This window comes from Myripristis murdjan, chromosome 8, assembly GCF_902150065.1.
Source record: "Myripristis murdjan chromosome 8, fMyrMur1.1, whole genome shotgun sequence".
Taxonomy (NCBI): domain Eukaryota; kingdom Metazoa; phylum Chordata; class Actinopteri; order Holocentriformes; family Holocentridae; genus Myripristis; species Myripristis murdjan.
Window position 1 is genome coordinate 20,304,441 of NC_043987.1, and position 24,301 is coordinate 20,328,741.

Genomic DNA, 24,301 nt, shown 5'->3' on the forward strand with positions numbered 1-24,301 from the left:
AGACAATTGCATGAGTCACCCCGATCCGAGTCCCAAGCGAGTCTCAAGTCATTTGGTCCAAGTCTCAAGCAAGTCCCAAGTCTTTCCTGTTGTGGGCAAGCAAGTCGAGTCAAGTCACAAGGTTATGTCGAGTCAAGTCGAGTCGAGTCACAAGGTTATGTCGAGTCAAGTCGAGTCGAGTAACAAGTTTGTCAAGTCAAGTCAAGTCATAAGTTATGTCAAGTCGAGTCAGCCACAGGCTGTCGGGTCAAGTCGAGTCACAGGTTATTTGATTTCATTTGTCCATTACAACATTACAGGTCTGATCATTTAGATCATTTAGATTTATATTAGATCTTATTGATTTGGTTAGTTTTATTAAAAAGCATTTTGAGCTGTTACTGAATTACATGCCTGTCTAGTTATGCAACACATTAGTACTTGTATTATATTGTGTCATTTGACAACAAATTAATATAGGTATTGATAATTAAAATGGCTGTAAGACTGGTAAAAATGGCTAGGACCACCTTTTGTAGCCCAGAGGAGATATGTTGCTCAAACACTCAGTATGTAGTGTTAGTGTATGTTTATGAGTTGTAGAACATAATAAATTATCTTGCAGGAGTAGATGTTTACCAGTAAGCGTGAGTCAAATAATTTAACAATATGTTAAATTATTATTTGTTTTAAAAATGTAAATTGCCTATCAAACAGACCTAACAATTCAACTACCAATGAATGAACAGTAGTATGCCTGTGATAACATAGATAAGAAAAAAAAAAAAAAAAACTATCCAAAGTGATACCTCTTCTCTGAATAGACAAGCTAAGCCAGTGTGCTGCTGTTAGTCGGTGAAAATAGAGTGGAGTGGCAACTCTTCGCTTTGTTACACAATCTATGTCAGTGCGCTGCTGTAGCCTGGAAATTTTCTTATAGAGTATAGAATCCCCACACACATGCACACGCACACACATGCACACTGAGCGTTTCTGCATTGCCGTTTTCCATCAGATTGGAAGTTTTTATAAGCAAACTGGATTACTTTGGAAACTAAAGAACTGCCTGCAGTTTCCATGATTCCAAATAACAGCAGTGCGGCTGTGTCTCTGGCTCCCCTACTGATCATCAGAGTGCGTGCGCTGTGCGTACATGCATGCAGTGCCTCTCTGCTATATGCGGAAAAAACTAAAGGGAGTAGGCTGTCTCCAATCAATCAGTCAATGGTCTGAACCTGCACTGCTCTATACTAATATGATATTCACGTGGAAAAAAAAGACAAACTTATGCTACAAGTTGTCCGAGCCAGCCTGTCTCAAGTCGAGTCGAGTCAGGAGTCATTGTCTGCAAGTCAGAGTCAAGTCAAGTCTTTTTACCTTCAAGTCCAAGTCGAGTCGCAAGTCGTCAAATTTGTGGACTCGAGTCACTATGACTCGAGTCCAATTGTCTGCCTGGTAGTATTTGGGGGGCAGGAGCTACTACAGGAATGTCCTCTCGCTCGGCCCTCTCACCTGCCATGACTCCACTGAGAGGGCCGAGTAAGAGGAAGGTTCCTGTAAGTCACCGGGCGGTTGCGCAACCATGACCGGGGCATCAAAATGCGTGTTGTTAAAAAAGCCTGTTGTTAGCGTTAGCTAACGTCCACTAAAGCTAACGTTAGTGCCCCTAAAAATGCCGGCTAAAAAGTGTGTTGTTAACGTTAGCTAGCACGTTAGCGTTAGCTTGGTAGTGTTGGCCGTGTTGCTAGGGACGCCTGCTTTCTGTTGACGTCACATCGCGCCATGAGTAAACCCAGGAGTTTTTTCGGGGCCACTAAGAGTCCCTACCCCGAGGCAGGGCCGTTTTTTATCCCCTGTAAAGGTTCAGGAACTCTCTCCTTCGGGGTAGTTCCGGCGGTGGAGACGCGTACAACGGCCCCGACCCCGTAAAATTACCCCGAAGTTCCGGCGGTGGAAACGGGCCTATAGACAAACAGCAGGAACTCCCATCTTGTCACTCGGCCATTCTCACTCCCAGGACGTCAAATACTGCAGCGTGGCCCTTCTGCACCTGTTACTGACACCAAAGGCACTCGTCGGTGTCTAATACCGGCGGAAAGGGTGCCCATCAGAAGCCAAAGCCACCGTTTGGCATCAGGATAAGATGCAGGGCGAGGTTGATGTTATATAAAGAGTGAGAAAGAGAGGTGTTTGGGGAGGATGGCAGGCATGAGACCGGAGTTCGATTCCTGTCTCCAGCAAGACCAAAACCGTGTCCAGTTTCTGATTTCTTGCCAAAACTCTCAACAAAGTGTTTTTTTTTTTTTTTTTTTTTTTTTTTCATGGCTAAACCTAACCTTTCCCTAACGTCAACCCAGTGGTTTTGTTGCCTTAACCTAAACATGTGATGCGTCTCAGTGGGAATGAGAATGTGCTGCACAGGCGCTATATCTTATCATCTCAGTGCCTAGTTTATGTTCGCTATGAGGAGACGATTTTGTCCAAGGAGTTACATGAATTTGGCCAACCTAATGATGAAACATCACATGGCACTTTCAGGCAGTGATATTGCGTTTAAATGGGCTTAACTAACATCATCCAATCCCCTATTGACACTTTTAAATTAAAATGTTCAAGAACAGGTCTCTTGGTCGCTATTTACATTTACTAGTGTGTATTTACATTTAGTGCGGAACTTTTACACTAAAATAAACATTCATTTCGTTCTGTCTAATGCCAAACTAATTATGACTTTGCCCTATTATCGCAGTCAAAGCCACTTCCAAGCCTTTATATAACCCACTCCAAAAATGCCAGCCCTCTTCTGTAATCGATGAATAATTGGTCGCTATTTACATTTACTAGTGCGTATTTACATTTAGTGCGGAACTTTTACGCTAAAATAAACATTCATTTCATTCAGTATAATGTCAAACTAATTATGACTTTGCCCTATTATCCACTGTTAAAACTCCCTGTTTCTATTGGAATTGGATCATTTGCTGCTTGGGCATTTTTCTTTGCACATAAAGATTGAGAGAAAAAAGGGAGACAAGACATACGTAACTGAAAAGTCCCACACTGCAAGTTAATATGATGTTTCCGTTCATTATTTAAATAATGGGATGTGAAGGGTTTAAGCTCATTGTGGGATTTTGGAACCACCATGTTGCCTTAAAATTTCACCAAATCCAGAAACCAAACAAGAATGTGTCTTGTGTTTCCTGCTGTAATGAGACAATCCTCAGCAGCCATATTTTCTAAAAATTGTCCCTAACTGGGAAACCTTCTGCAAATGAGACAGACTCACTCTCTGACTATATGTGTGTGAGTGGGGTGCGCTGTTCACAATTACCCAGGCAGCCTAGAGGAGGAGAGGTATAGTTTCATCTCCTTACAATTTCCAGGTAACTGAGTCATCCTCATCAAGGTCTTTTTGTTCCATCCCAATTAAATGCATTTCAGATGAATTCACATTTTACATTCACATGTGAATGTACATCAGTTGGATTGGGCCTTAGACTTCAGCAACAAAGAATCTTTTTATATGCTTCATCTAATCTTTGGTTAATGTACATTTTATTCAAATATTGGCAGTTACACAGTCTGATAAATCGACTTCGTGTTTTTTTCATTATAAGCTCCACATCCGTGTGAGAATACTGATGCAATAAAACATTTAACAGTCTGGCTAACGCCACTTTTCAATCACAGTGCTTTTGTGGGAGAAAAGGGGAAGAGCCCATCAACTCTCTACTTATCATGGCACTGCCCTCGCTGCTCTGCTGGTGATTTCATTCCTGATCTGTGTGTTGATTTTCATGTCAGAGCACCTGACGTGGTGGACCACACCAAAGAAAAAAAGATTAATTACATCTCCACACTGCTTTGTCTCCTCAAATTTCCCACAGAACCAGTTAGTATGCTCAGTGTTGAACAAAAACAAAGTGAAACATGCATGATCAAACATTGCATTGACTAACAGGGCAATCATCTCGTCTGGGCTAGTGCGGCCGTGTCACGGCATGTCAAACACCGTTAATACTGGAGCACGAAAGAGGAATCAGCCCTGAGAAGAATGCGAACCACACACGCACACACACACACACAAACACACACACACCTTCTTAAAAAACAGGTGAGGGTTTGAAGTGGCGTGAGGATGAGGACTGCAGAAAATAGTTGACCTTTACACAGTGAAATGCAGGAGAGTGAGTTTCTCTAGAGAGGATGGTGAAAAACTTGAAAAGTCACTTAACAGTGCTATTTTATTCTGGTAACTTTCTAAGGTTTGGTATAGGAGTTTGTTTGACTTTAAAAAATATACTATATGGTATCTCACAATGTATGGTGCAGTGTAACCATGCAAATGTATTCTGTTTGTATCTGTTACTGTTACTATCTGTGGAATAAAATTGTCCACTACTGAATATGACAAATGCTTTTCCATATACAGTAACTTGGGAGCCAGTGTAAGCTGAGTATTAATGTACGACACACTAAAGGAAAAAAAGAAAGAAAGAAACAGAAACACCTCAACACTGAAGTTACGCTGTATTTTTCTTACCCCTGTGGATAGCTGTTCAAACATAGATGACACATCATGCTGAGATACTTCTCTGCAGAAAAATGCTCATATATCGAAAACACTGACAGCAGGTTTTGGGTTCAGTCGTTCAAATAAAAGAAAATGGGCTTCTTTGTGGACTCATCATACGGCACCAGGCCCATTTCTCCAGCAGCAGTACACAGCGTCAGTCATCTGTAATGCAACGCAGCCACAAAACACACTGTGCTCTGAGTGAGGGGTGGAACCATGACCACTAACAAGTTCGATGTTCATGAACAAGTTGGCTACCTGGCAACGGGTCTGCTCCATTTGGCAACACTTTTTGGCCGGTGTGGTCGTGGTTTCCAGTCCATTTAAAAACGAGCGGTGCATGCCAGTGGCGCATATTCAGCAAGATTGGCGAGGACACATAACCAAACAAAAACACACACGCTGACCAAACACGGTGAGCGATGGAGACAGGTAAAAAACACAAAATGATAAGTGCCATTTGAGCTTTCACGAAATCATAACTCCTCTGCACGCTGTGTGGTGTTGCTTCTCCTTGTCAACTAAGACCGCTTCAACCAAAAGTGGGAAGCAGTTACTCCACTCATTGTCATTTATTACTCAGCTGTCAAGTGTGTCAAATATGATGTGTTTGTTGCTGAAAGATTGCACTCCACTTAACGGGTTTTATACACCATTGCCACTACGTAATAAGCACTGCACAGCCAAATGGAGTGGACCCTATATTTATATGCCCTAACACCCACTTCGACTGAAAGCAACAAGTTCACGTCCAGTCTCCTGGAGCTGTAGAAGGGCTTTCTGAAAATCATAGTAAATCACTAACTTAAATAGATGCAGATGAGCTAACGTGAGGGAAAGTGAGTACACCAAATAGTAGCCAACATTTCATCACGCAATAATTACTTGAATACTTTAAACATGATAAATAGTGTATATCCAAGGGTGGAATTCATCTCCAAATCATTGAATTGATTCAACAGAAGTCCTTCATCTTTCAGTAAATCAGTATATCAACTTTAAATCCAAATTTGGCAACTTTTTTTTTTTTTCAGATTATTTGCATGGACACTGGACATCAAACAGCCATGAGTTTAATATAACCTCTCTAAAAACTCTTCAAAATAAACAAACCCATGCCAGTGACAATAAAACCGCAGTCAAAGCCACTTCCAAGCCTTTATATAACCCACTCCAAAAATGCCAACCCTCTTTTGTAATCGATGAATAATTGGTTGCTACTCCGGAGGGCTTTCTTCCTGCCTGCTGCTGACGGCTCTGTGAAGAATGGCTGACCTGTGGCCAGGGGCGTCTTTGTCTCCGCTGGTGACATAACACAGCTCTAAATTAAGAAGATGTCTAATGCAACTGGCAGTAATTTGTACCTCCTCAGGGATGGTCATGGGGAAACATGTCCTATATTTAACATACTGACCTTAGCATGAAAGATATCCTCTTTGTGTGGTTTTGCTAAAATATAGATATATCTATATCTAAAATATAGATATATCTAGATTTTACCACGACCAAATCGAACTTGGGACGTCCACAGGAAAGGCCAACTGTTGAACTGTTGGACTTTCTGGGTCCTAATAATACGTGTGGCGTGACTGCGCCGTATGTTTGGGTTGTACCTGAAAGTGATGAGAATATTGCATATTATTGTATATTATTGCAAATCATATTGACCAGGAATCTATCATTTACCACTCTGATTTGTGATGGTCAACCTAGTATCTTTTACAACTTTAAAGGGATGCTACCTTCTGCACATGTGATAGATTGATTTCATCAGAAAGCTGGTTGATACTACAAAAACAAGTTCATAAGGTATTCAAAAACATTTAAAAAAAAAAAAAAAAAATCTGATTAAAAATCAGACACAGACAAGGAGAAATTCATTCATAATACTTTATTATTAAAAATACAAGAGGTTGTATAAAAATGTCCTGTGGAAGAAAAGTCACAAAAAAATGTTAAAATGCAAGACGTGTACAAGAATTTTAAAAATGTTTAATACATTTGATATGGAAGAAAATGTTTAGAAAGGTGTATAAATACCTGTAATGATTTGATCTGTTATCGGCTGGTTGACCCTGAGAAAGATAAAATCCATGTTCGATTGGCGATGCCTGCAAAGTCCGGAAGGGGGAGCTCTGCGCACGATGCCTCATTCCTAATGAAGCAACTGAAAGGAGAGCATCATGTCAGAGTGTCTCATTCAAATCCCCCCCTTTTCAGGTATTAAGTAAACTTTTATTGTTGTGTATTTTGGTGTATGTTTGTTCACATGTTGATTGATGCTCTGCTAGCTTAGTGGCGCGAATTTGAGTGTTTTAAAGGCATGAAAAGCATGTTAATTAATGTTTTGTAAACGGCTAGCTGAAGTGACTAGCATAGCCACAGCATACACTGCGCAGCTTGACTAGCTCGGTGTGACGCACATTTTGAAGCGTTGTCGCTGCTGTTGGTGTTTATGTACATGTTATATATGATGTGAACTCACCCTTTAAGTGTGTTTTACAGCAAATCCATTTAGTACACTCAGGTTTGACAATGCATGTTTATTCATTAATTTACACAGGGTATTCTGAATATTTACCTGATGTGATTTCTACTGATTTCTACTGTTAAAGGAAAAAAAAGAAAATTATATTTGAAAATATTGCTTGCAATGTAAAGAAAATTTATTGTTCTTATGTTACACTTATATAAATGTTGTACCTCTGTAAATTTTCACATATTCCTAATGAAGCAACTGGAAGGAGAGCATCGTGTCGGAGTGTCTCATTCAAATCCCCCCCTTTTCAGACTATAACACACACACTTTTTCAGCTCTGTGTTGATTTATTAAAAAGAGTCACTTGACATTTTGGTTACAAGAGCCTTTCTCCAGACATATCTTGAGAGAACGTGTGTGCGGGAATTGACTTTTTTTTCTTTTGAAATGATTCTGTCATCTTTGACTCAGTAGCTATTATCTCATTTGCACGGCACAACAATTTTGTGCTGTCCCTGCATATAAATCCACCATTTTGCTGAGGATTACTTTACAAACCTAACATAACATCTGAAGAGGCAAAGGCTTGCAAAATATTTCAGTCTTATTGAAACCTTAGCTAGCAACACTGTCAGTCATTAACTCCCAAATCAACTCTACTACTACAAGCCTCCAAAGTGTACATTTTTAGCAGGTGAGCACTGCAGCAATGTCACCTATGAAAAATATTTATTAACATATTGTTGCCGAGCTAGTAAGATGTGTAGCCATTTCAGTCCCCAGTGCCCAGCCCTGCAGTAACGTACATTATCACTGTAAAAAATACAGCCCCTAAAACTTCATTGTATTGCAGTTACTGACTTTTAGAAAATCTCAAATTTTGGTGGGTGATGATGATAGTACTCAAGAATAATACCAAATAAGAAAATCAATATTTTTAACTGGATTTGCCATCCCTATAAGAACAAAGAGAAACGTGAAATCCATGGAGCTGTATTGTAGTTCCAAAATCTTAGCAAAGCTTGGTGAGGTGAGCAAATGTCTTTCTACACAACTTTAGATAGGAACAGCAAATGATCTGGACGCAAATTAAAAAGTTAAGCAATCAAGCGTCAGTGGTTATATCACATCGTTTGATTTGAATATTGTATTAATAAACCGCATTACGGATGCTCAGGTACATGCACTGAATATTTATGGTGCGTCATCTTGATTCGAGACGCAATTCAAATAATTATCCTTCAATCTCCTGTCACCTGTGAAGAACAAAGGAATCAAAGTAGTGCACGCACGGAAACACAGGTGCATGCGCATGCACACTCACACACACACACACACACTTGTTATTTGTGGTCAGGAGGGCACATGGCAAGTAGATGACAGATGTTGATGCAGCGAATAGGCAGAGGCAGGAAAGCGTGACTGGAGCTGTTTGATCAGCTGGCGAACATTATCCCACTCTCTGTTTCCACTCCACACTCCTTGGACTGCTCAATTAATTCCCCTCTATCCACAGTAAGGTGTGAACCGCACGGTTTCCATAAGTCCTGAATTATTTCCACCTGCCTCACAAAGATAACTCTGCCCCTTTTTTCTGCTCCCATCCCTCCGACCCCTATTTCCCATCACCACAATAATCCCATGTCCTATACACATGCCAAGTTGGAGAAGCTGTCAGTGCTGTGAACTGTTTTGACGCCAATTTCACGTCCAGCCAGCTTTGTGCGGAGGATGGAAACCACATTGGCCGAGAAAACCGCTATGTAATCAAGATTACGATTCCTGGGAGCGCACACTGTCAAGTAGATTGGGAAGAATGGTGAAGATAAAATACAGACAGCAGAAACTGAGTGAACAATGAGAGTGGACACAAGTTGTCCATTCATGTAGTCAGTATCAGAATTATTTTTGTTTTGCATAGAAAGCTGTCTTGTTTCTTTGATCTGAATAATGTATGCATAGCTTTTATTACTTCCCAAATGACACCAAGCATCAGGCTATCGCCGGTGGAGAGACTGGTCTCTCATCAGGACAAGACATTTTTACTCTAACATCGTCTTCTTGAAAGATGAAATCAGCAGAGCAAACCATCTGTAGAACATTTGAGTGTCCTGCTTGTTTTTTTTCTTTTTTAAATCTGGTCATGCAAAACTTTTACTTATCAAACAGGGCAGCCACAGCACAGCACACTTGTGGCTTTCAAGAAATACAGACAAAACAGCAAAAGATGTTCTAATTTTAAAGATAAGATTTAATCACAACAGCACTTTGGGGTGATGTTGTGAATCTTGCCTATCTGTCCTTTGCAGAAGGTATTGTTCTCTTCAGATAATATAACACCCCCCGGGGCTAATCTGACATCCTCAGGAGCAATCACATGGATGAATCAATTTAATAGAGATGTAGTGGTACAGCTCATAATGGCAACAGGAATAATTTACCAGCTGGTTTTTGTGGTTTATGGATGTATTTTGGAATTCTTGATAACATAATAAAGCACAAACAGAAGCCTCGAGCAACAAAAATAGATGGAAAAGGACTAATTCAAATGTAATTATTTAAAAGAACAGGCATTCCCTATCACCAAAGACATACAGTATAAGTATAATAAATATAATATGCCATGCAGTGCAGCATATATTCACCCTTTGGGAAGGAAAAGGATATTATGATTACGATATGAGTGTGAATTTGACAAATTCACTTCCATAAACCCTTTCCATCTATAAGCATGTTCTGGCAGAACTTAGTTTTAAAATGCAGCACTCCCCTGCTTCTATTTTTTTCCTAAGTGCTAATTTTCCTGATTAAATCTAGCATTTTATTTTATTGCAATTAAGGGTCCTAATGCTTTGCCTTACAGTGCTTTAGCCATTCCTACGACATTAAAATGCAATCACAATTAAAAAAAAAAAAAGATGAAAATTGCACTGGTTAACCATTAAGGAAGCTCTGCAGATGATATTTGATAAGCTATAATTCTAATTATACTTACTCTGGAGCATGTTAATGGTAGATATTAATGGTGGTGGAAAGAGAGCTAGAAGCTGCAACTCAGGTGTAACTATGGTTACTGCAATATTTTACTAGAAGTAGAAGTAAAAGTAGTACTGTAAAAAATCTACTCAAGTAAAAGGAATTCATTTTTGTAATGTACTAAAAGTTAGTGATTTTCTGTTTAGAAACAATAACTTTGTAAGATCTCTACCAATCAAACTCAACAGGATGAGAGCACATCCTGTTGACACACACAACATTTATAAAGCCCCTAAAAATAATCCCTGATCATCAATATTACATATTTATATTTTTTTCATGAAAAAACATCCCTTACTGCCTTAAAACTGCTTAAATATAACTGTAAATCATGGCCTCAATAAAAATGTGTGGAACTATGAATAAGCAAATAGTCCCTGCCCACCTGCCTGCCTGCTGGCACACCGGCTCGTGACCGGAGCTCTGTTCACAGAACACAGAGGTGTCATCTGCTGTTTGAAAATCTGACCATGAAAAACATTTTTTTCCCCCCAGCGAATCTGTTAATTACACTAATGCTGCTCAAGTGAAGCAGCCATTTCAAGTTGTTGTTGTTGGTTTTTTGGGAAATAAATAACTGTGGGAAAGCTCTGAATACTAGGGCTGGGTATTGTTAAGAACCTCATGATTCGATTCGATTTCAATTCTTTGGATAACAATTTGATTCGATTTCGATTCGATATTGATTTAAACACTTCGATATCGATTCAGTAATAAGTCGAAATGCATAATTACTTCATTAGAGTACCTGTTGATAATTTCAAAAATAATTATTTGTTTATTTTCATGTCCATATGAACAGCCATGGTATAACTCATAACATTGCTCAGGTTCATGGTATTATTGCAGTACTTTAATACTGCCTGGGACAGTTTACACACGACTTGACTCTTGTCTGTTATCTGTGTTCTGGGGTTACATTTAAATCCAAAGTGAGCCCAAACGTCAGATTTTAAAGTCACAGGCGCCGACTTAATGCTGCTGCTACTTGCTTCCATGTTGTAGTTGTGTACAGTGCAACTTCCATCTGTACAACGCGAATCACACGGAGGTGTTGCTCACCGCGGCCCCTACTCGTTAAGGGGTTGAATCGATTCAGAGGCTTTTCTGAATCGATATTGAATTGTGAAAAAATATATTGCAATGCACTGATCAATCGATACCCACCCTTACTGAATACACTGACAGTGATAATCCGCAGGGCCAGAGCCAATGACATGCAAAGCAGCACCATGTCAGCTCATAAAATTGGCTGTTAAATTTGTGAAGCACCAAACGTCGCTCACCCGGGGTATGTCTTAATCTCAGATTTTAGAGGCGTGCACAATCACCTCCACCTTCAGTAGAAGATTGTGAAAACACCTCTCATGACAAACTTTGCATAGATACTAGTCAGCGCAGTAAAGGTCAGACATTTTAGGGGGCATAAACACAAGAAAAACTCATTTTTGAGTGGAGAGGGACCTTAAAATGCAGCTAAGTATAATATTTAAGCAAAATGTATTTAAGTAAAAGTAAAATTATAGCTACACAAAAAAGTGTAATATAACAGTGTACAGTATAAAAGTAATACAAGTAACCGTAATTGGTTACTTTCACCACTTGACGTTAAAAAGGCCTCTTGAATTTTTGATAAGTTCCACTTGCCTCATTAATTATTCCTCTGGCTGTTTCATGCTCCAGTGTGCAGCTCCAACCTCATGGTGGAGGTTCAGTTGTGTTTTATGGAAATAATGTGCATCCACTGTAGTGTGAGTGCTTAGCAGCACACATGTATGTAAATGTTACAGTGATTACCATCGTGTAACCTGAGCTTAGGTAGAACTTCATCAGCGGCAAGTAGCTAATTGTGTTGCCTGCTTGCCGTATGCACGCCATAGCCATGGGCGCAAGACCACGTTGTGTAGAGCACCACTGACAGACTGTGTTATTGTAGGTATCATATTAGCATTATTACTCATATTGGGTAATTAGCTTGTGGTCTAGAATGCCACCTAGAGGCTATTTTTTTCTGCAGATGCCTCGTCTTTGCCATTCTGTGTTATATTTATTTATACAAAGCATATACTGTAATTACTTAGTGCTAATAATATGCGTACTAGCACTAAGTAATTTTATGCCCTATGTTTCACCTTTACAAAAACAACACACACAATTTGTCATTGGTGGGCTGTAATACAATGAGCCAAGTGTAGAATAGAGAGCCAATGTCAGCATGTCTCCATTTTTCAGTAAGCATGGGATCATTGAGCATATTCAACAATGAGAATTACCAGTCATTTTAAAGAGCAGTTTGTCAGACTTAAATATGAGATAACACTTTTTTCAAATACCGCACATTACAGTGCATCACCATCTCCGAATGGCCACATCTTCAAGGATTACTGAAAATGAGCAGAAATGAGATGCAGGCATTATCGTGGAGTCGTTCCCCCCTCCAGGCACATTACTTTGCCTCCATAAAAGCCTTATATAACCGTAATCATTGTCATAATCTATTTACTTACTTTTTCATGATTCGGATATTTAGGCGCAGCTTGTGACCAGAGTAATTTGGGAGGCATGATGCTCACATGAAAACTTGGCTTCTGTTACTGGAGGATCGATTTTTTCAATCTCAGTTTTCCTGGAGTGGGCATTTGGGATGTTAAGCTTCTGAAATTGAATTTAAAATGATCTGCAAGGCAAAATAAGTTTTCTTTCTCTATTTCACAGTGACTGTGTATGTGTATGTTTGTTTGTGTGTGTGTGTGTGTGTGTGTGTGTGTGTGTGTGTGTGTGTGTGTGTGTGTGTGTGTGTGTGTGTGTGTGCGTGTGTGTGTGTGTGTGTGTGTGTGTGTGTGTGTGTGTGTGTGTGTGTGTGGCTCTTGAGACACTCCATCACCTCTGAGCAGTTAAGATTGGAAACACTTAACCCCAGGGCAGAACATTTGTACATACATCCATAGAGGGATGGAGATGGAGGTACCCATAGATAACAGAGTCAATTGAGACATAATTGCAGTGGCCTAATTCTGTCTACAATCAAGTGCTCTGGCTGCATCATATCCAAGCTTTTCCATTACAGGGAAGATTAGAGGCCCCTGGTTCCCATGGTCTTTAGATTGCCTGTTGATGTCCGCCTTCGCCACAACAGGGACTGCTTCACTGCTGACATAAACTCCAGCTGATAGCCTTTTAATCAAACTCCTGAGACCATTAAGTAGCCTGTTTAGATTAATTTCTTCGTAACTCATAATGGCACGAGATCTACACATTATTTGGGCTAGCTGTCATGTGTTGTCGGTAAAAGTTTAATGATGGCAGAACTAAAACACAACTGGGTACATCGAATTGTATGATATGATAATAATATGCTATGAATGATAAATGACAGTGTAGAAGGCCATCAAGCAGCCCCCAAAGCTCACTACAGTTGACATGCACACTTCAACAAAGACTTAATCAAAATCCTATAGTCATTTACCAGACATCCGTACACGCACAGTAGATGTTAAATGGACTCTCCTCTTAATGGGCTCAATGTTGTGCAACCAATATTTCATGCTATATTTTCCCCAGGACATAGTGGTTTACAGTACAAAGAAACACAATGCATTCTTGGAATAAGGAGACATGATTTCTGCTCACGGCAGAAAAATCCATCAAACCGAACATTGCTGTATACCCCAGTCGCCACTGTGGATAAATGTTTATCGCAGGGGACGAGGCCTGCTACTGTGCAGTATGATGTTTCAGAAAATGTATGTTTGTTGATGTACGGTGGTTTAATGGTATGTTGTGGACTAAAAAACTAGGAGCTGTCAGTGTGGATATACAGTGTGTTCTGCTCTTTCGCTGCTAAGGTGCTTGCTCATTCCTGTCTTAGACTGATGAATCCATCCGAAAAGTCACAACAGCCCCTCTGAAGGTCCATTGGCAACGTGAAAAATAAATGGACGTGGTTAGAAATGAGGCTGTAATCAACAAGGGCCTTATGTAAGAGATGTAGACTTGATATGCCTGATATTCTCGGGGCAAAACTGCTGCCAGCCCCTCACTGGATCTCCCAGCAGACACGGCTCACTTTATTTGCATCAGGCACATTCTCTGTCTGCCACGTTTAGGCTGACTGCAGGCATGCAGTCAATAGCTTTGATTTGTTCCAGTCATAACTTTCCCCGGGGGTTCTGGTCGCTCCACTTGTGTAGCCTGGAAAAGTGCTCGGATTAAGATAACTGATGAGACAGACGCGACTTTGTGTGGACACGGTTCATTAGCATGGGGCTGGTGTTTGGGACGTTGTGTTACAGAAGGTTCTCAGTTGTTTTGACTCCTCTCATTGTGCGCTCACGTCCTCAGCCTGATCACCGCCCTTGGAGTTAAAGCTTCCGCTGGCAGCACAGGGCACTCGTTAGCTTTCTGGCTGCTCTCTTGCTCACTGTTAGTGCTCTTGAAAACATTAGGAATACTCCTGGATCCATTATCCGACTTTCAAGTGTACAGCTGCAACACCGGTTTATTTGTTTAAGGAGTTCCTTCCAAGTCATCCAGAGCACAAAAGAGATGTACACAGGAGATAGACTCTAGTGATAAATACGGAAGACCTAGGACCAAAACAGTGGAGGCTAATAATTTACCATTGCTTGTTTGTCTGAATATGAGAAAAAAAATCACATTGCACACAAGATATTTCACTCTGCGTTGATCTAACTGAAGAAACACATTGTAGATCTATGAAAACAGTCATTTTGAAAACAGCTTTGTGCACTCTGTCATCACAGCTCATTTGTATATGACTGGGTGCTGTGAAGCATTAATCTCCAGTGTTCTCTGTTGTCTTATATGACTGACTGAGAAAAAAGATCCTTTTTCTTATTTGTGTGTTTCCAGAACAACATAACAATTAATCCTGCCTCTCTATTCCTCTTTTCTGCCCTCCTGAGGACATTTCTTTCTGGCCAGTATCTACAAAGGCTTTATGTCCATCTGTTTAGACTGGCTGATCTGAATTTACAGGGCCATAGAAGTCCTTTTTTCAATCATATAATACCTGACAAAATATTAGTTGCATAAGTGTGCACAGAACATGCTTTGGTAGCGCAGAAGTCAAGGCTAACTTACAGCCACTGAATCCTATTGATGTTCAAAAAATGTGAAAAGCTTCTCCTTGAAACTTGAGCGTTGCTACACACAGCTGATTCTCAAAAGTTAGGCCTGCTGTTTAACTCTCAAAATCATGATCACTCAAAGTTTGTGAATTTGTATTAAATGTGTTTGGCATTCAAAGCCTCAAGAGGGCTTTGAATTTTCATGTTAGGGTTAGGGTTGTGTTCTGCCCTCCAACTACTTAAAACAAAGCTGAAGAGAAAAGCTGAACATAAGTTGAATGCAACTGGAAAAAATAGTTTTATTCTAGTGTGCAGATTTTAATGGATTTACAGTAATTTTAAGAAAAGTACATGTTGAGTGAATAGGGATAATTTAACCTTAACTACTAAGCTACAAAGCGTATTCTGTATACACTCGTGCAAATGATAGTTGCAAGAGACAGATACAATTACAAATCTCGTTTTTTAGATTATTTTTGAGCATTTCTGCTCCATTAGACAGCCAGGAAAGACAGGGCAGAGAGAGGGGATGACACAAAGCAAAGGGCCTGGGGCGGTCCCAAACCCAGGCTGCTGCGACCCATCACCAGCGTCACGTGGTACGTAGTCTACACAGTGAACCACCAGGGCACGGATGTGATTGCAACTCTCGACACTAAGTCAAAATATGAGAGGCATAGTCCTTTAAACCTGGCAGGTCTCCTTCAAATAACCTGCCTTCCAGGATGCTTTTAAGGAACAGCCACTCTAATTTATACGGTTGGGGAACTCACTTAACTTAAATTATAGTTTCAGGCAACAAACAACACCAACCACTGTTAAGAGATGCCCTAAACAGTTGCCATTCAACTGCGACTACACACACACACACACACACACACACACACACACACACACTGCCTTTGAGCCCAAGCCACATGCATCAATACTGAGGCAGTTTTTCACATGCTGTCAAGATCACCACCTCATCATTCATTCAACTGTTATGTAGTGAACGTGAATAAAAATAGCATCAGTCAGTAAAAATGACATCCATTTTAAAAAATTACATTAAAATTTTAGACAGATTTAAGATAAAAAAAAAAATGAAATAACAAAAAGCTAGAGGAGAGAAATGCATCTAGATGGTCTTGGATGGACGACCTTAAAGGTTATAGTGTAATTTTAGTTTCCTGTGGCCATTAATGCCAATGAAGAGTTTAAACCCACCAGTGTATTTGGGCATTTGCCTCATTTAGTCAGTCGATAATCCATTGATTAAGGTAACACAGTGAGGTCTATTTTTGTCAACCAGTGGCACATAACTCAAAGTGCAATCGATAGTGCACGGTCTGGGTGAGCAAGGGATAACAACAGATTTTTGGTGATTTCTTGACCGTGTTGGAGAAAGGGTGGGATACAATACAATACAATAATACAATAATACAATAATACAATAATGAATTACAATCATTAAGACAGCAGTATGTCTGATGTGTGTTTGAAAACAGTTGGGACCTATGTCTGTTCAATGTAGGCGACCCACCTTCACCAACACAACTATGCAGTTCCACAAACGTCTCATATGAGCACTATACTTTTAGCAGGGTAGCCATGTCAGGGCTTCTCAAGTATGGGTTTACCAAGCTTAAAGTTACTCAAACTGCTACCGAAGAACCAGAAACACAACAGGTGGACTATGAGAAAAACGAAATGGCTACAAAAATTTAGGAGTAAATGGAAGCAGGAGTTTTAGTGGCTTAATATGACATATCTAAGAATGTGATGTGTGTACTCGCCTAGAAGACTAGCTCATTTTTCATCCGAAACAATGCCTTCAGGAAACACCTCATCACGATTCATGGGAAACGTGGAGAGCACTTAAAGATGCATAGCTGCACGCCTTGCAGTTACATCACCTGAAAATATGCACATGGAGAGACAACTATGTCTAGTGGGGAGTAGACAGTAGGAGAACATGATCTTCAACACCGTATTGTATTGTTTTTACATAAGTTTACATTTGGGACACCAAAAATGTACTCTGGCCACTACTTTAGGGCCTTTACAGTGCTTAAGAATATTAGTGTCTATCCCTGCAGTCGCAGTGTCTGCCCATCGTAAATACATTGACGGCTTTAAACTTTTCCAAGGCATTAATGGTGATAGGAAAAACACAAAATAACCCTGGTATGGTCTTTTAATGTCTTTTGATCATTCAGATCATTACAGTTCCATCTACCGCTTAGGCATTTAGCCAATGTTCCCGTCTAGAATGAGTTGCAGTGAGTTATAATTAGTATCATACATAAGCTAAAAGTCCCAGATCACCCAATATGCCTTGTCCACATTCCTCTGTCCCATACTATGACCTTGTTAGAGAGAAATTCTGGGGGGAGAAATAAGTAAGAGTGGGATTCAGTGAAGAGAGGGTTACACCAGGTACTTACAGAAGTTGTCAAATGTTCTCATGAATACTGACAATACTGACACGTCAGCAGCTATTAGACTGATTCATCTCTGGCTTGATCTTTGGTCCACCCATCTGCTTCTGGGTCAAATGTCCTGTGGTTTAGAATGCTGATTCCAAACTATAGATGTGTGCTCAGTTTTTTCCCCCCTCTCCCTGGGCAGATATATAGACAGGCTATTTATCACAGTGATGACATTGAATGCTACTGAATAACAGTCCATGTTGCACACGAAGGCAGCAGAGCAGTCAGACTCCAGTTAAACTGTTGTATCCAGCAGCAATCATGGAGGGGGGGGTCAGGAATAAAATTGTAGATGTGTCAGATGAAGAGTGATCCTACCTCAGATTAGAGGTGGGCTGCAGCTGCCAACCACAGAGAGAAACTCCAAAATAAGAGTCGTCTCTTTCAGAGGATGTGGCTTTGTGGTGTGGAGGCAACAGCTTCTGTAATCAGGGGTAAATACTCTAGATCAGCTTGTTCAATTGGCGGCCTGTAGGCTACATCCGGCCCAGAGGCAACTTCCGAGTGGCCCTGAGTGAATCAAATAGGCTATAATAATAATAATGATAACAGTGCATTTAATATTTAAAAAGTAATTTTATTTAATTAAAAAAAAATTAATAGCAGTGTTTTTGTGTAGCCTAAATGGTTACTGCACTGCAAGTGTAATCTAAAATCAATAAGCAGGAAGCAAAACCACCGTGAGAAACACCAGTATATCTTTCACAAATCAGTGTTATCTCATTTGACGCAATTCCAACCACAGCTAGTTGCTTTTCACAACATCTGGGTATTGACAGTCACAAGTAGGCGAATACTCTGCTGAAAATATGGCTCTTCCAACCCTGAAATGTAAAACTGATAATGAAAACCATTGGTTTAACCCGGCCTGGACTGGCAAATATTTGTTTATTTTACCACCATTTCCAAATGCCAAACCAGCGTATTTAAATTACAGTGAGTGCACTGTGGCTGCTGAAAATGTCTGGCCCGTCTTCATTTTAAATTCAGGCCCAATGAATAGCCTTATACTAGACTGATTACAGTAACAGAGGAAATGACTGCTTAGTGGTGATTCTTTTTCATATTTTAATGAGAACATGAAAATGAAACTTGGCATTTATGTGCAAGCCCTCAGAGAAACTCTTGATTATTCTGTAACACCTGCTCCTTTTGGATATCACATTTGCTCAGTGGATCGTAGAGTATGACTAAGTATGTACAAAACTTGCTGTATAGGCTAGATAACCAGGGTTTTGAGTCAAACATACTGTTTCAAACATACTCTTTCCCATTTCTGAATGACCTCATTTGTCACTGCTGACAGCAGATCATAAAAACTGTCTGGCCAGACAGAAATGAAACGTTCTTATTGAAACTGAAATTGTCTGAATGACCTGTCCTTAGAGCGCCTCAGACATGCAATCTCTGTCTGCAGCTGTGAACGCTCCTCCACGCGCACCAGGGATTTAATACACTTATGAGCCAAGGCACATATGGCGAGGATTAATGAACAGGCATAATTTCAAGGCAGGCAGGTTGCATTTTTTTTTTTTTTTTTTTTTTTAAACCACAAACTAACTGCGTCGTAAATGACAGTCCAAATCCAACCTTTAATCATTTTAACTTCTTCTTCTTGCCATTTGTCTTTACTGCATCCAGCTACATCAATATTCTGCTTGGTGCTGAGTAAATGGATGTGCTTTGAGCCTGGGAAAAATCCTTAATCCCTTGGCAGCCCCACTGGACCTGTTTTTGTCACTATGAGGAAACTCTGGCTTTGCTACGGGAAGCAAAGCAGTATGGTGCTGATGTCGCCTCTCCATCAAGCCTCAGCTGTTTTGCTGAGGGATGCACAAGATGCTGCAAGGTCGGACAAAAAACGGCAAAGCTTTCTCTATTTTCTCTCTCTCTCCTTTCTAGTTAGTCAGGCCATCAATGTGGCTGTGAAACCTAAAGCAGGAAGGTACAGTGGTACAGTTGGTCCTTGAGGCGAGGGCTGGATCCACAGATGACATTTTAATAAGAAGGTCTTAGTCTGGTCAGAGAGTCCTACTGGGAGGTCACACAGATGTCAAGCCGCTCACCACTGGTCGGAAGGCTTATTGATTAGAGCAGGTAAGAAAATCCATTTGAGTCCAGGTGACGTCGCCGGTTCTTAGGGTTTTCACAATTATCTGTACTTTCACATCCGATCCAGGGCTTCTCATGATGTAATCCAGTTGATAAGGAGCCGAGCTGTTTCATTCTGATGAATTAAGAGGCTCCCAAAATTCAATATTCTTGCCCTCACAATGAATTTAGATTTCTCTTAACTTTATTTAAGCTGGTAAAGTAGGTGTGACCAGCACTTCACAGGCTGACTCAAAGCAGCCGTGTACAGTCAGTGGCAAAAGTGTTGAAACAGCTGGGTGAATTTAGTTCTTTACATTGTATGTTTTATATCATGAAATTTGGAGTTAAAATTTCTGATTTGTGATGCTTTAGAGAAGATGCAATAGATTAAATTAAGGGTTTGGAACACCCATGCTGGCATTTCTTGCCTTTCTTTCTTTTGCACAAATACAATGTCCTCTCATGCTTTCTGCAGCTACATGACTTTTTCTGGATGAGGATAAATCTACAAATGCTTAAAGCGTTTCTCCAAGAACCCAGATGACGGCCTATCTTACGACCTCCTCTCATGCTTTCTGCAGTTACGCGACTTTTTTGATGGGGATAAATCCAAAGATGCTCAAAGCGTTTCTCCAAGAGCCCAGATGACGGCCTTTCTTGAAATAGCTTAATCCAATGAAACAGGAACTTTCACCAGTGGCTGTCATTGTGGATCTGTTTCATGAGCATCAGTATATTTTTCCTCACTGTGGATCAGAAAGCATTATGAATATCACACACGTTAAACTATGCATGTGCACATGTGAAGATAAGCAGATAATAGAGGAGGAGCAATAATCTGTTTATATTCCAGTCACTCTTTCACTTTGTCAGTTCATCGATTCTCTTCCTGCCTTTATTCTTCATTTGGATCCCCAGTAGCCTCCACAAAGTGCTTTAAACCAACCTTCACTTTAATCTTCCAACACTAGAGGGAAATTTCTCAACTTGTAAGCCACAGTAAACATATTCACCCCAACACCACAGTGTCCTTACTCCGACTCAATCATCTGGCTGGATCATCCTCTTGAGTATAATTTAGGCACACAAGAATAAAGAGCCAGCCTCTGATTCACTATTTTTGACAATGTACAGAAGAGCTTTTCTGACCTGCTTGCCTCTGGCATGTGGGAGAACAAGCTGGCGTTCTTGTGGGCTGATTTTCCACAGTTTGTTTTGTCAGAAACATGCACTAAAGAATTTTTTTTCCCTTGCTTGCTAGAGATTAAATCAACCATGGAGACCTGTAGGCTGAGGGAAATGCAAATGAGCATAACTGAAGCTTGAGGATGGTGTCTCGAAGAGAATACTCTTAAAGCATATTTTTTTGGTCAGTGTCATTGTAATTCAGGTTGCCGCTAGTAATCTAAGGTGATGTGAGAGATGTACGATATATAAGTCAAAGTTAGGCTTTTGAGGGGTCAGCAGGCTGCCATGAAGAGCTTGATTGGAGTTAAAAATAGCTCTCAAAAAGGCTAAACTGTTTTGAGGGCAGTGTCTTTATATTTGTTCTGCCTGAGGTGAGGTGGTATAATTCTTTCCATGAAACTGGTTCAGGTGCCTAGTCAGTTAAGGCTACTGTCCCTCAAAAAAAGAAATAATATGAATTGCAATGAATGCACTCTGAAAAACAAGTTTCTTGCAACTACATTCAATGCCCTTTGCACAATTCTTCTGAACTGACAATGTAATAGGTTGCCAGATAATTGAGTAAAAAGCTTATGTTGACTTCATCCTTTTGTCTACATACCTGTGACAGCTACAGAAATATTGGTTTGCATGATGCAGCATGGCGACAAATAGCCACCAGGGTAAAAACACTATAATTGTGATCAGGCAATATATCAATGTGCAAAATACAACATTTGGCTAATCTAAATTAGCTACCAAAATATCAAGTTATCAGTACTCCTGCACAATACTGCAACTGCAGCATATATAAAATGTAGTGTTAATGGGGTGTTTTAGTAATTGGTTGAAACGTAAAGTATATTGTTCATAATGCATGTGCTGTGTAACTTAAGTCAACAACCACCTCCTGTTCAAAATGACTGACAGTCTGCTGCCAACACAGGGTTTGATTTACAACATATCTGTCGTACTGTTAACTGAGCCACTATAGGGGGGCACTGCATTATTAGTCTATTACAGACATGCTCCATTGACATGAATGCCTCCACACTTGGCGAATGTGAATTGGTATAAAGATCTACACAGTTTGCAGACTTGCACGTCCCCTTTTAACATGCATTACAGCTGTGGAGCAAACAGTTGCTGAACTAGAAAATTTTCTATCTACCAAACTTGACTAATAATTGCCTTGTTGCTTTGTGCAGGGTCTGTGTGGCAGAAGGTGCTGGAGACAGATTCATGGACGTGTGAAGGAGGAGACAATAGGCGTGAGTCACATTGCCTGGGTGTATAGGCCAACTTTAAGATGCAGCAAAGGAAAGATCAAGGAGGATTCTCAGACAGACTGAAAGCTATATTTTGACAGGGAAACATCCACCAAGAGCATGGCTCTCATTTTATGAACTGCAATGCAATGAACTGCAAATGCACACAGTTATCACTGACAGTAGTCAAGATGATATCCTGATAAACACTATTTGCGTTACATTTTCCTTCTCAGTCAGTGGAACAGTGTGACGCTGTGCATCAGCAAGACATTACAGGTAGTGGTTGTGTGCCCACAAACTTTGGAGAGACATTCATGTTAATACCCTCAGCCATCAGAATAATGTACTGGAGTTCTTACTTTTAACAGTATTCTGCCATAACACACTTACCATAAAACCTCTGAATAAAACAATTTCATCTGAATTTCTATTTACATGGCATCTCCTTTCAAACGAAGAGGTTGGGACTCACTTATACTTGCAAAATCGAATCAAAATAGAGAATACAGTTCGCATTAGAGCATCTTTTGTTACCCCCCAAATGTGTCTGTTTTGGAGATGAAGAAACCATTCTTATAGAATTTGTTTTGAAATTTTCATTTCCTGAGTTGCCAAAAAAAAAGAAAGAAATGCATGAATTCTGTAGATTGAAAGACACGAGGATAAAAATCTAAATGCTAGCGAAGCAGGCGAATGAATGGAAGATTGCCATTTCTAATTAAAAAGCAAGAAAGCAGATCAAAAATCAAGTATTTAACCCTTGCTGTGTTGTATTTGTTTTGTGGCTACAGTAGTTGGCCGACTGTGTTTATACTGGGTGTTTCCTTGCTGTGAATATGTGCAGTAATATCAATATCAAAATCAATGTCAATATCAGTATCAATCTGGCACTCCTGAAACACAGGAGATGCATTAATCTGGAGCTGATGAGGTCCACCACAGTTTTTAGACCCGTAGTTTCAGACAGAGCTGAAAACAGCCCTGAAGCAGGCAAATTGTTTACAGAATGGCCCGTCCTTACCTGACCGTAACCTGAAAGAAGCCACGCTCAAACGGAACCATCTCCAACCTGTTTAAAAGCGTTGGTCTAAAAGTATAAACCTGTGGTCCAAAACTGTTGGTCTAAAAGTGTAGAAGTGGTGCCGGAGCACAGTGTGTGGGCAAAGCAAAACCCTTCACTGAAAAAGTAAAACAGCAAAACAGCGAGAAAGAAAAGAATGGGATTCCTGTTTCCAATTAATCTGAAACGTGTTTTCCTGACCTAACCGTACAGACCCTGCTGACCGTCAGCATGGACAGAGCTGTTTCCCTTCTGGCTGCTGGATGACTTGATGCTCCGACTCAGATGAACTTCAGATGAAACACAGCAGAGGTGAGAGAGTTCACTGACAAAGAAACAGGTACAGCAATTTAAGCCGAGGGAAGGGTTCAGTCAGGGAAAGAACCTTTAGTGTCACTTTGAGTTTGGACACGTTGTTTAGCAGCAAGGCCAAATAACACATCCTGGCCTTTGACTAGTCAGGGTTTCCCTACTGCAAACATTTTCTCTTGTCTTCGGTCTGCCACCAGCTTTACCAACTAACAGAGCACCTGGAGTCTTTGTTGCAGAGACAGGTTCTTCCCTGTTTTTTTTTTTTGTTTTTGTTTTTTTTAAACAAAGCTTCAACAAGAGGCTGCTCTGGTTGACTAACATCCACTTCTCATCCTGTCTTGCAGTTTCATGGGATCTACCAGGATTAGGCTTTTATTTCCCACCACAGCTGCACATACTAAAAATGCATGCATCCATGGTACTAAAAGTCAAATTGGATAAGAGTATGATGGGATATAATATCATAATGACAAATAATGGCCCCCGGTGAGAAGGAGCAGCCTGAAAGAGCATTAAATATACTCCGCATTTTTGATGAAGTCCACATCATTTTCCGTTTCAAAATCTGCCATGAAAGGCCTGTGAGTAATGATGGTATAGCTATATCACGGCCATTATTCATTTTTCTTGTTCATCAGTGGTAGGGATATTTTAGAGAAAAATGTACCATTCATGTGCCAACAGCCCTTAATTGCACTTTGACGAGTGTAATAATTACATGCCATTATGCAGATTTATCAGTCCTTTGTCACTTAGTACA

The 24,301-nt window shown here is 40.2% G+C and overlaps 1 long non-coding RNA gene across 1 annotated transcript; it reads left to right on the forward strand.

Moving 5' to 3' along the window:
* The first annotated feature begins 6,700 nt into the window (after positions 1 to 6,700).
* Positions 6,701 to 23,541, forward strand: LOC115364435 (uncharacterized). Its single transcript, XR_003928670.1, has 3 exons — positions 6,701 to 6,778; positions 22,107 to 22,169; positions 23,443 to 23,541. It is a non-coding gene; the product is annotated as an uncharacterized LOC115364435 (long non-coding RNA).
* The last annotated feature ends 760 nt before the right edge of the window (positions 23,542 to 24,301 follow it).